We start from the raw sequence: 12,752 nt of genomic DNA, 5'->3' as shown, positions 1-12,752 counted from the left end.
TATTCCTTTTATTTCTTTTTCTTCTCTGATTGCCATGGCTAGGACTTCCAAAACTATGTTGAATAACAGTGGTGAGAGTGGGCATCCTTGTCTCGTTCCTGATCTTAGAGGAAATGCTTTCAGTTTTTCACCATTGAGAATGATGTTTGCTGTGGGTTTGTCATATATGCCCTTTATTATGTTGAGGTAGGTTTCTACTATGCCCACTTTCTGGGGAGTTTTTATCATAAATGGGTGTTGAATTTTGTCAAAAGCTTTTTCTGCATCTATTGAGATGATCATATGGTTTTTATTCTTCAGTTTGTTAATATGGTGTATCATATTGATTGATTTGTGTATATTGAAGAATCCTTGCATCCCTGGGATAAATCCCACTTGATCATGGTGTATGATCCTTTTTAACGTGTTGTTGGATTCGTGTTGTTAGTATTTTGTTGAGGATTTTTCCATCTATAATCATCAGTGATATTGGTCTGTAATTTTCTGTGTTTGCAGTATCTTTGTCTGGTTTTGGTATCAGGGTTGATGGTCGGCTCATAGAATCGTTTGGGAGTGTTTCTCCCTCTGCAATTTTTTGGAAGAGTTTGAGAAGGATGGGTGTTAGCTCTTCTCTAAATGTTTGATAGAATTCACCTGTGAAGACATCTGGTCCTGGACTCTTGTTTGTTAGAATATTTTTAATCACAGTTTCAATTTCATTACTTGCGATTGGTCTGTTCATATTTTCTATTTCTTCCTGGTTCAGTCTTGGAAGGTTATACCTTTCTAAGAATTTGTCCATTTCTTCCAAGTTGTCCATTTTGTTGGCATAGAGTTGCTTGTAGTAGTCTCTTAGGATGCTTTGTATTTCTGCGGTGTCTGTTGTAACTTTTCCTTTTTCATTTCTAATTTTATTGATTTGAGTCCTCTCCCTCTTTTTCTTGATGAGTCTGGCTAATGGTTTATCAATTTTGTTTATCTTCTCAAAGAACCAGCTTTTAGTTTTATTGATCTTTGCTATTGTTTTCTTTGTTTCTATTTCATTTATTTCTGCTCTGATCTTTATGATTTCTTTCCTTCTTCTAACTTTGGGTTTTGTTTGTTCTTCTTTCTCTAGTTCCTTCAGGTGTAAGGTTAGATTGTTTATTTGAGATTTTTCTTGTTTCTTGAGGTAGGCTTGTATGGCTATAAACTTCCCTCTTAGAACCACTTTTGCTGCATGCCATAGGTTTTGGATCGTCGTGTTTTCATTGTCATTTGTCTCTAGATATTTTTTGATTTCTTCAGTGATCTCTTGGTTATTTAGTAACGTATTGTTTAACCCCCATGTGTTTGTGTTTTTTACGTTTTTTCCCCTGTAATTCATTTCTAATCTCATAGCGTTGTGCTCAGAAAAGATGCTTGATATGATTTCAATTTTCTTAAATTTACTGAGGCCTGATTTGTGACCCAAGATGTGATCTATCCTGGAGAATGTTCTGTGAGCACTTGAGAAGAAAGTGTAATCTGCTGTTTTTGGATGGAATGTCCTATAAATATCAATTAAATCTATCTGGTCTATTGTGTCATTTAAAGTTTCTGTTTCTTTATTTATTTTCATTTTGGATGATCTGTCCATTGGTGTAAGTGAGGTGTTAAAGTTCCTCACTATTATTGTGTTACTGTCAATGTCCTCTTTTATAGCTGTTAGCAGTTCCCTTATATATTGAGGTGCTCCTATGTTGGGTGCATATATATTTATAATGTTTATATCTTCTCTTGGATTGACCCTTGATCAATTATGTAGTGTCCTTCCTTGTCTCTTGTAACATTCTTATTTTAAAGTCTATTTTATCTGATATGAGTAATTCCTACTCCAGCCTTCTTTGTGATTTCCATTTGCATGGAATATCTTTTTCCATCCCCCTCACTTTTCACCAACTGAATTTTCATACGCTGTATTCCTCTGTTTCAAGGACTGCATTAGTAAATCCTACAGCTGATATTTCTGTATTTCAGCTGTATCCCGCAGACCTGACGTCGAGTCTGTGCTCCTGTTAGGAATGACGCATTTTGTTTTTAATGCACTGATTTTTCCTATGGATAGTCAATATACATATTGTTAGAAAAATAAGTCATACCTCTCTCCATCCCCAGGAAGTGCTTCAGGATCAGTCTTCACTAATATTATATAGTTAATCACAACAGAAAATGAGGAGGAGGCTAATGAACTTATTCATGACAGGATAAATAAAGATATCAGATAAACAAGTAAGCAGCTCTGCCCAGGGCCAACTACATGGAGTTTGCAGGGTTCTCCTGGCTACAGAGTTTTTCCTGAAATATGTATACATGAGGACAAACAGAGATTGAGGCAGCAGATTCTAAGCATCTGATTCTAAGCTCCTTGATGAAAAATGTTCTGCTTTAGCATAGGAGAAAGGGATTAAGCAATGGAACATCGTCTAGGATTCCCAAGGTGTCTAAATTTGAACTGCTCTAACACCTTAGCTACAGCCAACTACAGTGTTATCCAAACATCTTCAACTCCAGACTTCTCACTGTCATTATGAACCCTCCATCAACTGAACAAAAATAAGTAAATACTTGTGCCTAGTCTTCTTCATACCGTCATTCCTCTAATACCCATTGAGTACCTACTTGTGTTAGTAATCTATTGCCCCATAAAAAATGATCCATTTGCAGCCAATTAAGCCGACCGTGCTCTTTTCTACATGGGGGTCTGGCGTGTAATGGCTGCAAAGAGCAGTCTCCTCGGTAGTGTGTGCAGCCTGTTGCCTGTAAGCGTTGCCCTAATGGACCTTGGAACGGCCTTTTCCAGTAGTCATTTGTGACTGGCATGCTTGTCCCCAATCTAGGCTCCAGAGAGGTATGCGTGGTTGCCTTTGGAAGACAGCCCAGGACACAGTGGCCAGGGTCCATATTGGCCAAATCATAATGTGAATCCGCACCAAGCTGCAGAACAAGGAACATATGATTGAGACCCTACACAGGGCCAAGGTCAAGTTCCCTGGCCGCCAGAAGAGCCACATTTCCAAGAAGTGGGGATTCACTAAGTTTAATATAGATGAATTTGAAAACACTGTGGCAGAAAAGCGGCTCATCCCACATGGCTGTGGGGTCAAACACATCCCTAATTGTGGCCCCTGGACACATGACAGGCCCTGCACTAAGGGTCTTGACGCCGTCCCCTCCTCACGCATGCCCACCAATAAATCCTACTTTCCTGTAAAAAAAAAAAAAAAATCCAAACCTGGGTGGCTTAAAGCAATAAACATTGATTATCTCACATTTTCTTTGGGTCAGATATCTGGGCACAGCTTACCTGGATCCTCTGCTTCAGAATCTCTCGCAGACTGTAAAGAAGGCATCTGTGGCTATAGTCATCTCAAAGCTTGACTGGGGAAGGATGTACCTCCAAGCTCATATGGTTTTTGGCATCCCCAAGTTCCTTGTAAGCTGTTGTCGAGAAGCCACCCTCAGTTTCTTGCTCCATGGGCTTCTCCAATATGGCAGCCTGTTCATTGAACATGTAAGCCAAGAAAACAAGAGTGAGAGTCTGCTAGCAAGAGAGGGGTCAAAATCTTTTGTAACGTAATCATAAATGTGACACCCCAGTTTTCTGTCCATATGCTATTGTCAGAAGCAAAGTACTAACTAGGTCCTTCCTACATTCAAGGGTAGGGGATTACACAAGGAGGTGAATACTAAGTCAGGGGTATCACTGGAAGCCAGGTCAGAAGTCACCAACCACACTTCTCTATGGCAGGCTCTGTGCTTTGTGATGAAAATATGGTGATGAACCAGAAAAATAAGGCTGTCTCCCTCCTGAAGCTCACTGTCTGGGTTTGAGATACTGAATCATGAAACTCCAGTAGACATCTGTATTACAGAGACAAGGGAAAAAGCAGGAGGGTAGAGAGATTCAGCCATGCTTTCTTAGAGGTCCTTAGAGGTCAGGTGGATGAATGAGAAGTGGGTCTCTGAAAATTCCTTTAGAACTCACTAGGGCAATTTCCAGTATAGATGGAGTGTATGAATGCTAACAGGAAGTAATTAAAAAGGCGCAAAATAACTTCTCAATAAAACTGCTGCTTAAAATCTCTTTACAAGAAGAGAATGCCTTTCATGTCTTAATTACAAATGTGTTCTAATGCAAATAGTTCTGGAACCGGTCATAGCTTGTCACATGGTCAAACTAAAGTGCAAATACCTGGATGTCAGATTCTTCATGAAAGCAAAGTTGGTAGGGGAGGCCCCTGCCATGGTGGGGAATCGCAAGAACAAGGGGAACTTGGTGGGTTGCTATTTTTCTCATTATTTCAGAGAGTAGCCCCTGCTTGCAAAATAGGGGTCACAGTAGTACTTTATGTGACAGGTGGAATAATGACCCCTCCCAAAGATGTGCACACCCTAATCCCCAGACTTTGTGACTATATTACTTTACATGGCAAAAGGGACTTTTCAGATGTGAGTAAGATTAGGAACCTTGAGATAGGACGATTATCCTGGATTATCTATGTGGATACAATTTAATCACGGGAGTCCTTAAAGTGGAAGAGGAAGGCAGAAGAGCAGGAGAGGGAGATGCAAAGAGAGAAGAGGCAGGAGAAATTCAAAGCATGAAGATGGAGGAAGAGGGCAAGAATCAAGGAATATGGGTGGCCTCTGGGAGCTGGGAACAGTCTTAAGCCATTAGACAACAAGGACATGGAGACCTCAGTCCTACCACTGAAGACACTCAATTCTGCCACAACCCGAAGGAGCAGGGAAATGGATTCTCCCCTAGAGCCTCCAGAAGGAATGCAGCCTTGCAGGCACTGATTTTAGCCCCATGAGATCCAACTCAGACTTCTGACCTACAGAACTGTAAGATAATAAATCTGTGTCATTTTAAGCTAAGTTTGTGGTAATTCATCATGATGGCAAAGGAAAACTAATATCCTTACTCATTGGATTCTTTTAAGGACTCAAATCATTAATATATGTTGAGAGTACTGGAAATGCATCTGGCACACAGTTAGCAAGCGCTGTGCACATGTTTCCCATTATTGTGACCCTGCAACCTGGGAGTTCTGAGCTGATAGATAGAAAAACATGGCCCAGCTGAAAAAAAAAAAGGCTTAAGGAATGTCTCCACATACTGTCTATTTCCAAATAAATCTCCTTTAATGATCACATGTGTCATGGAATAAGCTGCAGGTTCCTGATGCCAGAGCCTGAAAGGAAGGTGATCAGTGAACAATATTTTTAGTACTACCCAGTAAACTGAATAAAGGGCTCACTGGCCTTTTCATGATCTAACATTCTATTTTTTTCATTCTGGTAAAGTAATTTTCTCTGGATTTAGAGTAATACATTTAGCATTGAAATAAGACTTGAACCATCTGTCAAACCTAAAAACAAATCTATTTCATGATATGTGTTCATCTTATTATTGCCAGAATATATTTTTTTCTCCTTTTTTTCTGTTTATTCACCACCTTATTCACCACCATATGCCCAGCACTTACATTGCCAACACCAACCAAAGAGTTGCTAGCTGAATGAGGTAGAATCACTGCAAGAAATATTAGGGTATTTTTTTTAACCCTACTTACCTTTCTGCTCAGCTCCTAACTAACAAATCAGTTAGTAACTAGCTCCGTTACTAACAAATCGTCAGGGTCAAGAATCTTGCAGGTAGAAAGGGAAACCAAGATCTTTAGGATCAGTCCTATCATCAGGGAGTTTATAAACTTGTGGAGAGATTAAAATGCATGCCAAAGAATAACTGGCAATACAGGGCAATGCATCATAAGATGGTGGTCTCAACGTATGGGGTATTTACTCTGTGGCCTTCAGGGTAATCTCAGGCTATGCAAGAACAGAGCACTAAATCACACTGAATCAAGAAAGCCACTTTGCTTCCCATCCTTCTGACTACTTTCAGAAGAAATCCTCACTTTCATGCTAGGGTGCCCTCTAAATTCTTCTCATACTTGGTTTGTCTCCGTCTACGCCGCCCAGAGAAGAAGCCTCAGGCTGAGAGACCCAAGCTGGCCCAGTATAGCTAAAATTTAATTACATTTTTTGGCCCTTGCTGTATTTATTTCCATAGATACCTTCTGTTTATGGCAAGTGAAACGCTTTTCTATTTTTAGTAGTGGTATAATGTTTTCTTTTAAAATTACTTCACTTAAAGTTTTAAAAAGTGAGTCTAATTTCAATTTGTTTAAAGTGAATACTGCCCCAGATGGTTCATTGACATGGCAACAATTATAAAAGTGTTATAAGAATAACTAAACTTTGGGATAACAAAATGGAGTGTGTGGTAGAGGCATAGATATAATATCTGAGAGGAGGGAGTCACTATATTCAACTTGGTCAGTCACGTTCTGAGAGGCCATGATGGAAGGAAGTGGAGTCTGGTGCTGGGTTTGCCATGGTTGAGGATATGGTTGTATAGATGCAGGAGTGGGAAGTCTGAACCAAAGCAGGAATGGCCTTAGATGGCAGTAAGCAGAGCATTTCCACTAAGGTACAGGTGTGTGGGGGGTAAGTTGTGACAGATGAACCTTAATGAGTTTGTAGAAAACCTTTCATTACAAGCTCTCCTCCATTGCCTCAACTAAAAATTGTTTGCTTCTTCTCTCCAGGAGCTGACCCAGAACTAGCTCCCAGGTGCCCGATGATGGTGCAATGTAAGGAGGCCCCTCCTATACTTTGGGATCCTGTGTCACTGCACTGCTGTGGTTGATGGAGTTGCTGGTGGCTCTTTCACACACCCCAAACCTTCTGCTGCACAGCCCGTCAGCAAAGGCTATAGAGCCTTCTGATGTGTTAATACCAATATTCACTTTATTTATATACCATCTGGACTATTTGCAATGTGGAGCTAACCGGTATCTCCCTCACTTTCAAGAGTCTGCAACTCTAGGAGATGCCACTGAGTTCAACATGAATACTCATGGTTTGTTTAGAATGTGTGAGCTAAAAAAGTCCTGTTTTATATCTAGGAATCTCCCAATAGCCATTCTAAAATTAATCATGTATCCCCCTCTGCCTGTACTTAATAGTAATGGAAGGGCTGAATTTCCTGAGGTAGAAACATGGATGCAGCTGGCATTTTTAGGATTTTAAATTTCATATATTTTAAATTCGTTTGTTTAAAGAGTATATGTCTTTAAAGTATAAAGAATGCAAGTGTTAAACCTCAAGATTGATATTTTTAGCCTAAAACATTAATGATCGTACCGCCTCTCTCCACCTGCAAAGACACCTGCAGTCCTTCTGATCACCAAAGACACGGCTACTTCATTTCTTAATGCTAAGGAGGGGGATCATGAGAATCCCAGCAGGGAAAAAATGGGAGCTCAGCTGGCTTAGTGTCCTGGAAAAGTAGGACCTTGCTAACTGTATTATGAGAAGGGCAAGAGGAAGTCTTTGAAACCAGAGATTTGGTTTTCCTGACATCACCTATCACTAGGGACTGAAGTCTTTGGATTCAGGCATTATATCTCCACTGTTTGTATCCTTTGAAAAGTATCACAAGGTACAGTGGCATCTTAGCATGAATCATAAACCCCTCAGAGTCATCATGGGGCAAAAGATACATATAAAACTGATAGAAAAGAGGCTTAAGAGAGAATCAGTACATGAGAAAAGCAGTGTTTAATGAGCTTACTTTGAATGCCTGGTGAAGAAGAGGCAGGAGTGATGTACACAGTATTTTACAATAATATAGTATGGGCACTGAAAGGACACCTCAACCTAATCAGAATATGTACAGGCCCTCAACAGCTGGTAGGGCTACAATGGTACATTCTGACTGAGCACCAGTACTAAGAAGGGGGGGAGGCCATCATTTAGGAGGGCACCCCAAGGACATACTCTAAGAGCTCATGTAATATGCATTCATTCAAGATACAGAATACTTACTGAGTTACTACTGTGTGCAATGTATTGTACCAAGTGTGTGGGTGTGGTGGGGCGAATTTTCAAAAGGACTGCGCTTTATATCTAGGCATTGTGCATTACCATAACAAATAATGTTTAGGATGTTCTTGTTTAACTCTATATTCGATAGTGTACTTAGCAATAAAAAAAGAAGCAGTAAAATGATGCCACTGTAGGAAACTGGCAACAGTACGTGTACCCACTGCATCCTACTTCAGCTCTATGCACGTCTGTGGGCTGTAACAGCGATAACTCATTCTCTCAGGGGTTCTGTTTAGCCTGAGCTGCCTCCCACTGAGCTCATTAGGTCATGAGTTTCATGGAGATCCACTAGGAAAAAGACCCGTCTGACCCCACATGATGATGAGAAACAAGTGACAACCTGTCCTCCTCAGACAAATTCTTTTGTCTTAAGCTCTGGGGTTTCCATCTATTTACTGAAAGTTGTAAAATTAACAAGCAGCTTCCCTTTTAGGCTGTCATTTGAGGCTAGTGTTTTCAGAAAAGCTGATGTAGAAAAGTGACAAATGACACAGGGGTTAAAAATTATCAACCATGGTAGAATGATACACTAAAATTGTCATTAAAATGTCACATTTCTCCCAGTGGATGATTAAAAGCATGTTGTCTTCTTGAGACACTGGAGAAATGGTGAGACAGGAAATTTTCTGCTCAACTACTGACCAGTCAGCCTAGAGAAAAGTCATTTCAATTGAGCCACCAGGTTGCAGAAGACAGAGGAGGAATCTTTTGGGCCACAAAGTTATAGAGTGGACATCCACTATTTTTGCATATCTAGCATTTGTTACCCATTCTTCTGGTAAAAGCACCTAATTTTCCTTGGGGACTAAACCTCTCCTACTTTCAAGTCCAAATTTCTCCATCTCCTGACTCCAAAGATGGGCATATGACTCAGGCCATGTTCAGCAAAATATTGCATCCACTTGGACACGGTGATTGCTATAGAGATGGGCACATGAGTCAAGTGAGATAAATAAGAGTCAATAAGACTCAACCTTGAGTCCTTTTTATAGAACAGTAGGAGGGGAGTCTTCATTCCACTAGGCTTACTGAGTGGATAGGACGTCAGCCTAGCATCACCGGCAAACATTCTGCCACCGCAAGGAGAGCCCAAAGTTTGGGTGAAATAAAGAAGCTCTAATGGCAGCTTCTAAATACCTGGACTGAACCCTTGGAGTTAACGTAGAACTTGAACTAAACAACCTTTATATTTAAATTAATTTGAAAGAACTTTCTAAACAATTCAGGTTATTTTTGCCAGGAGCATTTGTATCTGCTTACTCTAGGTAACAAGTTGAAAGTCTTTGTTTCTTGGTTAAAAAATTTTAGATTTCAAAATTTGAGAGATGGGAGCATTCCCAATGGCCCTGAACTTTCTCCTTAGGCAACAGCCAATTGTTCTGGTCCTGAATAAGATTTAGAGTCGTGAAGAGGTGGACAAGCAGATGAAAATGCCTAAATGCCACAAAGAGTGGTCTACCCTAAAGCAGGAAAGACTAACTACTGACACAGAGACATCAAGCCTAATTCAGGAAAGTCACCTGTGATTTTCTTTCCAGTCTTTGGAGCAGCACAAAACAGTTAACTACTCTGCAAATCACTCCTTACTATATTCTGTCTTTCTGATTAAATTTTATATCCCATCTTTTCATTGACAAACTCTATCCTGAAGAGAAAGAAATAACACCATCACTGTCTATCAAGGTATCTGGTATTTGGGGAAATCTTTAAAAGCATGGAAGAAAATTAGAAATGTGTGATAAAGAATGCATTGTCCTACAGCTGTTAATTATGGGTCTGACTGAAAAGAGTTCCATGTAAATACATTTTTTTAAAGGACTGATTTTTATCAAGAGGATGAGAATAACCATAATGGAATGGAAACATCAATTCTGATGCACTGGAGGACCAACAGTTACAAATCTATATCTTCCTATGTTATCAACTCTCTGCTTGTAGACAAATAAAAGGATATTGGAATGTTTTCTATTTTTGTTTTCTTCAGTTTATCTTGTTTTAGCATTTGATCAACATAGAATTAAAGGTAAGACCACTGGGATCACTGAGGAAGCAGTAAAGTGTGAATTCTGGAGGTAGATTAACTGATCTTGGTTCAGCTAATGACCATTTGTGTGGATTTACACAAGTGCCTTAACTTTTCTGAGCCTTAGTTTCTTCATTTATGCAATGGGAAACATTACCAGCCACACCAGTGTATAGGGGATTTAAATAAATACTACATATAAAACATGGAATTTTTTAAGGACTCAATAAATATTTCTCATTACTATTCTTACTACTGTTAGCAGCTCGAATCCCTCAGGTAGGAGCTGATATTCCACAGTGGTTTAAGGGTCTTAGCCCAGAATTACTCAGATGAGTTGTGGGTCCAGGTCTAGAACTCAGGTTTCTAGATTCAAAGATCTGTGCATTTAATTCCCACCTTCAAAATATTCTATTTGCATCATATTTTTAACTACAGTTGGGAAACTCCAGATATTTCCTTTAAAAAAACAGATTATGGAGGAGCTTCAAGATGGCGGAAGAGTACGACACGGAGATCACCTTCCTCCCCACAAATACATCAGAAATACATCTACACGTGGAACTGCTCCTACAGAACACCCACTGAACGCCGGCAGAAGACCTCAGACCTCCCAAACAGCAAGAAACTCCCCATGTACCTGGGTAGGGCAAAAGAAAAAAGAAACAACAGAGACAAAAGAATAGGGACAGGACCTGCACCAGTGGGAGGGAGCTGTGAAGGAGGAAAGATTTCCACACACTAGGAGCCCCTTCACGGGCGGAGACTGCTGATGGTGGAGCCACGGAGGAGAGCGCAGCCACAGGGGTGCGGAGGGCAAAGCGGAGAGATTCCCGCACAGAGGCTCGGCGCCGAGCAGCACTCACCAGCCCGAGAGGCTTGTCTGCTCACCCGCCTGGGCGGGCGGGGCTGGGAGCTGAGGCTCGGGCTTCAGTCGGACCCCAGGGAGAGGACTGGGGTTGGCGGCGTGAACACAGCCTGAAGGGGTTAGCATGCCACAGCTAGCCGGGAGGGAGTCCGGGAAAAAGTCTGCAGCTGCCGAAGAGGCAAGAGACTTTTTCTTCCCTCTTTGTTTCCTGGTGCGCGAGGAGAGGGGATTCAGAGCACCGCCTAAATGAGCTCCAGAGACGGGCGTGAGCCGCGGCGATCAGCGCGGACCCCAGAGACGTTAAGGCTGCTGCTGCCGCCACCAAGAAGCCTGTGTGCGAGCACAGGTCACTCTCCACACCTCCCCTCCCGGGAGCCTGTGCAGCCCGCCACTGCCAGCGTCCCGTGATCCGGGGACAACTTCCCCGGGAGAACGCACGGCGCCTCAGGGTGGTGCAATGTCACGCTGGCCTCTGCCGCCGCAGGCTCGCCCCGCCTCCTCTGTACGCCTCCCTCCACCCGCCTGAGTGAGCCAGAGCCCCCGAAGCAGCTGCTCCTTTAACCCCGTCCTGTCTGAGCAAAGAACAGATGCCCTCAGGCGACCTACACTCAGAGGTGGGGCCAAATCCAAAGCTGAACCCCAGGAGCTGCGCAAACAAAGAAGAGAAAGGGAAATCTCTCCCAGCAGCCTCAGGAGCAGCGGATTAAATCTCCACAATCAACTTGATGTGCCTGCATCTGTGGAATACCTGAATAGACAACGAATCATCCCAAATTGAGGAGGTGGACTTTGGGAGCAAAGATATATTATTTTTTCCCCTTTTTCTCTTTCTGTGAGTGTGTATGTGTATGCTTCTGTGTGTGATTTTGTCTGTATAGCTTTGCTTTTGCCATTTGTCCTAAGGTTCTGTCTGTCCATTTTTTTATTACTTAAAAAATTTTATTTTTCTTAGTAATTATTTTTTATTTTAATAACCTTATTTTATTTTATTTTATCTTCTTCTTTCTTTCTTTCTTTTTTTTCTCCCTTTTATTCTGAGCCGTGTGGAGGACAGGTTCTTAGTGCTCCAGCCAGGAATAAAGGCTGTGCCACTGAGGTGGGAGAGCCAAGTTCAGGACACTAGTCCACAAGAGACCTCCCAGCTCCACATAATATCAAATGGTGAAAATCTCCCAGAGATCTCCATCTCAATGCCAAGACCCAGCTCCACCCAATGACAAGCAAGCTACAGTGCAGGACACCCTATGCCAAACAACTAGCAAGACAGGAAAACAACCCCATCCATTAACACACAGGCTGCCTAAAATCATAATAAGACCACAGACACCCCAAAACACACCACCAGATGTGGACCTGCACACCAGAAAGACAAGATCCAGCTTCATCCACCAGAACACAGGCACTAGTCCCCTCCACGAGGAAGTCTACACAACCCACAGAACCAACCTTAGCCACTGCGGACAGACAACAAAAACAACAGAAACTACAAACCTGTAGCGTGCGAAAAGGAGACCTCAAACACAGTAAGTTAAGCAAAATGAGAAGACAGAGAAACACACAGCAGATGAAGGAGCAAGGCAAAAACCAACCAGACCTAACAAATGAAGAGGAAATAGGCAGTCTACCTGAAAAAGAAATGAGAATAATGATAGTAAAGATGATCCAAAATCTTGGAAATAGAATAGACAAAGTACAAGAAACGTTTAACAAGGACCTAGAACTAAAGAGCAAACAAACAGAGATGAACAATGCAATAAATGAAATTAAAAATTCTCTAGAAGGGATCAATAGCAGAATAACTGAGGCAGAAGAACAGATAAGTGACCTGGAAGATAAAATTGTGGAAATAACTACTGCAGAGCAGAATAAAGAAAAAAGAATGAAAAGAACTGAAGACAGTCT

At 41.5% G+C, this 12,752-nt stretch overlaps 1 non-coding gene across 1 annotated transcript; it reads left to right on the top strand.

Moving 5' to 3' along the window:
- The first annotated feature begins 2,658 nt into the window (after nucleotides 1–2,658).
- LOC118898588 lies at nucleotides 2,659–2,792 on the top strand. The gene has a single exon (XR_005020735.1). It is a non-coding gene; the product is annotated as a small nucleolar RNA SNORA70 (small nucleolar RNA).
- The last annotated feature ends 9,960 nt before the right edge of the window (nucleotides 2,793–12,752 follow it).

The sequence above is a fragment of the Balaenoptera musculus genome, chromosome 7 (assembly GCF_009873245.2).
Source record: "Balaenoptera musculus isolate JJ_BM4_2016_0621 chromosome 7, mBalMus1.pri.v3, whole genome shotgun sequence".
Lineage (NCBI taxonomy): Eukaryota > Metazoa > Chordata > Mammalia > Artiodactyla > Balaenopteridae > Balaenoptera > Balaenoptera musculus.
Note: the sequence above shows the minus strand (reverse complement) of the source record. Positions and strands in the feature narration are given on the sequence as shown.